Below are 4848 nucleotides of genomic sequence, written 5' to 3'. Positions count from 1 at the left end.
TTATTCTCCCACCAAATTTCCAGTGCCTCCCCCCACCTTTACAAGATCTTTTATGATGTGACCCCTTCCTCTTTCTTTAGTCTTATTCTGTAACTTTCTGGGCCTCATACTTTGCTACTTTATCTCCATCATTTTTTAAAATTTGTTAATTTTTTTTAAGACAGGATCTCACTGTCACCCAGATTGTAGTGCAATGGTGCAATCTCAGGTCACTATAACCTCCACCTCCTGGGCTCAAGCCATCCTCACACCTCAGCCTCCCAAGCAGCTGAGACAACAGGTGAGCACCACCACACCTGGCTAATTTTTTTTTTTTAATAGAGATGTGGTCTCACTATATTGCCCAAGGTGGTCTCAAACTCCTGGGCTCAAGCAATCCTCCCACCTTGGCCTCCGTAAGTGCTGAGATTATAGGCATGAGCCACCGCACCTGGCCTTTACCTCCGTGATTCTGTTCATGTTTGTCCCCTCCACCTGGAGGGCTTTCCTCCCACTTCTGGCTAAAACTTAGACTTTAATACTAATTTCAGGCATTGACTTTTTCAGAGGTCCAATAGCACTATGAACAGACATCTATCTAGAATTACCTCTGGGCCAATTTCTCCAACTACATCAGCTTCTTAAAGTCAGGTGTTAAACTACTCATTATATTCCTAATCCAAGAACTGTGCTAGATTGTTTATTGAGCAAATACATGAATAGGAGTAGAGTGGTGTTTTCATTATTAGAAAACTGGATAGTTCATGTATGACTGACTCTCTCCTTCAGAATAACTGTTTCTATAGCCTCATATTACATGATTATTATTAAAAAATTAGTATCATTAAATAACTTTTTTTTTTTTTTTGAGACAGTGTCTTGCTCTTTCACCCAGGCTGGAGTGCAGTGGCCAAACTCGGCTCACTGCAGCCTCCACCTCCTGGGTTCAAGTGATTCTCCTGCCTCAGCCTCCTGAGTAGCTGGGACTACAGGCGCATGCCACCACGCCCAGTTAATTTTTGTATCTTTAGTAGAGACGGGTTTTCACCATGTTGGCCAGGATGGTCTCAATCTCCTGACCTCATAATCCGCATACCTTGGTCTCCCAAAGTGCTGGGATTAGAGGTGTCAGCCACCACACCCAGCCAGAACTTTTTTTTTTAATTGGCACCACAAAGGTGGAAGCCACAGAGGAAATGCTCCCAGTTCCTCTCTGTTGTTCTTCTCTACTCCTTTTCCCTTCAAAATAAATGATGCATTTGAACACCGAGCTACTCATGTCTTTATGGTTCTTCTGAGAGATGCTTCAGTTACATCAGTGTCTAAGAAATATGCTGGGCCCCTACTTCTGGAATCCTGATGACACAGCCTCCATTAACGGATACTACATGCAGCGTTTTCACTAGGAGTGAGCTAAAGCTATGAGTCCAGTCTTGCACTTAGTAGGTAAATAATCCGCAGAAAAAATGAGTAAGTGATGAGTCAGTTACCTGTTTGTGTTAACTCCTCTAAGTGCCAGTCTGTAACTACAGTTCAGTTTTGAAAGTTTACCTCTTTTAGAAGCAAGAACTACGCCAGCTGTGCCTTTTTGGAAGCATTACGGAAATTGGAAGGTTGTAAAACACAGTGGGTCAAGTGTTTTTTAAATTAACCTAAAGTGTGGATTTACAGTTGATGTTGGAGACATTCCATCTGCTTATGTTTTTAGTGAGCCCACGAATTAGTATTTAAATTTCTTGATCTGAGTGTGTCTTTCCATAGGAATCACTTGAGGCTACGGGCTTACTGATGTTTGCAAACCACTGTGCAAAGTTATTGTGTGAATTTAACGTGTGTTTAAACTCTTCCTTTTAAGCTTCAAATGGTGCCTTCGAGTTCTTACAGTGTCGGTGACTATTAATGACTAGATTTTGGTTTTATGTTTTGGGTTTATTGTCACTCCAGGAAGTCAAAATGGTAATCACTAACATACTAATTTTTTCTTGTTTTTAATCTTTTAAGGATTTTTAAAGATTAAAATCTTTTAAATCTAACAAGCTAATTTTTTTCTCATTTTTAATCTTTTAAAGACTGGTTTCTTTTTACTCACAAATACACAATGATTTTTATTTTTTGAGACAGGGTCTCTATCACCCAGGCTGGAGTGCAGTGGGGTGGTCTCTGTTCACTGCAACCTCTGCCTCCCAGGCTCAAGCGATCCTCCCACCTCAGCCTTCTGAGTAGCTGGGATCACAGGCACTCACTACCACACCGGCTAATTTTTCTAATTTTTTTGTAGACATGAGGTTTCACCATGTTGCCCAGGATGGTCTTGAACTCTTGAGCTCAAGCGATTCTCCCACCTTGCCTCCAGAAGTTCTAGGATTACAGGTGTGAGCCACCACGCCTGGCCTTGCAATGTTTTTAAATGAATATTAATGTGAGATGGGAACTAGTATATGTATTAGGCAACTCATGATTTCACATTTTGAAAAAGAACTGATAATTCCAGAGGAAAGTACTCAGAGTTTGTTAAGGACCTGTAGGAATTTAGCTTAACAAAATATTCTGGATCTCAACAACTCTGAGACTTACCTCCTTTCCCTGGGGATAGGTAAGGTGAGAACAATTTGAAAGAATTTTCGGCCAGTTGTAGTGGCTCATGCCTGTAATTCAAGCACTTTGTAGGCCAAAGCGGGCAGATCACCTGAGGTCGGAAGTTCAAGACCAGCCTGACCAACATGGTGAAACCCCATCTTTAAAAAAAAAAAAAAGAATTTTCTTCAGTTCTGGGGATAGTGAGAATTTTCTTATTTTTTATTATCTCAAGTCAACAAGTACGAACATCCAACAAAAAAGGAATCTGAGTTCATTGCTAGCATTTTAGACTTGGAATGAACAATAAATATAATTTTAATTGTTCAACCTTCTCAGAGGCAGAAATGTTTTAAAACCAAGCTTGCCTGATTTCCCATCTGCAGTCGTTTACGATCAGCAAATTTGTTAAGGAGGATCGTGTTTACCTGATAAATATCTTTCACTTCTTCTAATTATAACCTTTATTACTAAACACTTAAAGGAGTTCACAAGTAAAATCAACCAATTTGTATTTACGGGAATGAAAATTTAGGGTGAAGGTTTTAAATAAAAACATACCTTTAAAACATGAATTATGTTACGTGGGGGATAAGGATCAAAAGACACACGTGCTTTGCCAAGCCTTGAAAAGCAGGCAAAGATGGGGTCACCTTACACTGTCGGCCTGGAGCCTTCAGGGCGGGACATTCTTACCAAGGGATAAGACTGAACGGATGGAGCCCCGCAGGTTGACCCAGAAAACAGACTGAGGACAGACACCAACAAGCTTCAGCATTCCGAGCGTTCCCTATTCCCGGGCTTCCAATTTGCCAAACTTAACTTTTGAAAAGCTTAAATTGTAGGATCCCAAATTAAAGTCAGCTGTGCTGAGGGGCTCGTGGGTACGGCTTTGGGGGCCGCACTCCGTGGTGTCCTCTGGGGTAGGCGTGTTTGGGGCTGCAGGGACGGGAGGGCACCCACGGCACGGGCTCACCCACGGGACAGCGCCTCCTGACAGCGCGCGAGGCGGGCGCGTGGCAGACGCCGCCACCCCGTACCCGAGGCAGCAGAGGTCGGGCCCCCCGCCCACAGTGTGACACGGACCCCTACGACAGCCACACTCTCCCGGCTCTCACGCATTCCCGCCTCTGCAGAAACCCAGCCCAGCCCAGCGTTCACGTCCACCCTCGAGGCACGGGGCACGGACCGCGAGCTTGCAATCGCCCGCCCCAGACGCCGAGAGCAGGGCGCTGCACGCCCGGCCCGCGGGCAGGACTTCGGGGCCAGACAAAGAGTTTTAAAATCGATCCCCGGGGCAATGCCCGGGCTTCGGCCAGAAGTACGAAGCTGTCTCTAAATTTTAGCAGCTCGCCGCTTCTCCCATGGGCACGACGAAGAAAAGACTTCCCACCCCCGAAAAGGACGATCCCGAAGAGCCCCTACCTCGCTGCAACGCCAGGTCCCGCGGTCTCCAGCGGCAGCCACTGCGGCGGGCGATAGCCCAAGCGGCCCGGTCCCGCCCTCGCCACGGCCCCGCCCCCTGAGGCCCCGCCCCTCCCTCTCCACAACCCAGCTTTTTATGCCCCGCCCCCGGCCCCCGGGGAAGCCCCGCCCCCTCCGGTTCCCGGTCCCACCCACTGCCCCCTGGGCTGCTCCCGGTCCCGCCCCCGGAAGCCCCGCCCACCGCCGCCGCCGCGGCGTCTCTTGGCCCCGCCTCCGAATGCCCCGCCCAGCGCCCCCTCGGCTGCTCCCGGCCCCGCCCCCTAACGTCCCGCCCACCGCCTCCGCAGTGGCTCCCGGTCCTTTCCTCGGAGGCCACGCCCCCTTCAGCTCCCGGCCCCGCCTCCTCGCGGCCTCTCCGCTGGATTCAAGCCGTCGTGCAGGCCCCAAAGCCCGGTGCATTGTGGGATGCCGTAGCTAACGTCGAGCCTGTGCCGCCCCCTGGCGGGCGCCGCTGAAACAACGCCCGCACCCGGCTGCACCCCGCGGGCGGCAGGGCGCAGGTGGCTGGGGTCCCGGTAAAGCAGGAAACTGAGCCGGATGCTTAGGGTGCGGGGCCACCTCCCGCTTAGTGTCGTAAGGAAACGCGAAAGCAGCGTTCAGACTAGGGCAAGTTTTCCAAACTAAGGAAAATCATTACAAAGGATCAAACGAAATGACGTCAAGGGGAGGGCGAAACTTGCACGCGTCGTTTTTATTTCTGGGGAAACCACAGATCGGCTCAGCCTAGAGAAGAACGGGGTTCCGTGTGACAGGGGCTAGAACCGGAATCCAGGACCCTTCCCGTACATGCCCCGAGGAAATGGTTTAAAT

General features: G+C 48.7%; 1 protein-coding gene across 1 annotated transcript in view; it reads right to left on the bottom strand.

Moving 5' to 3' along the window:
• The window catches only part of EXTL3 (exostosin like glycosyltransferase 3), a 126762-nt gene extending 122733 nt beyond the window's left edge, over positions 1-4029 (bottom strand). The window contains exon 1 of the mRNA XM_037742681.1: positions 3979-4029. The gene's annotated coding sequence lies outside the window, so the exon portion shown is untranslated. The remainder of the gene's footprint in view (positions 1-3978) is intronic.
• Positions 4030-4848: the final 819 nt, after the last annotated feature.

The sequence above is a fragment of the Cebus imitator genome, unplaced genomic scaffold (assembly GCF_001604975.1).
Source record: "Cebus imitator isolate Cc_AM_T3 unplaced genomic scaffold, Cebus_imitator-1.0 Scaffold125, whole genome shotgun sequence".
Taxonomy (NCBI): Eukaryota; Metazoa; Chordata; class Mammalia; order Primates; family Cebidae; genus Cebus; species Cebus imitator.
Note: the sequence above shows the minus strand (reverse complement) of the source record. Positions and strands in the feature narration are given on the sequence as shown.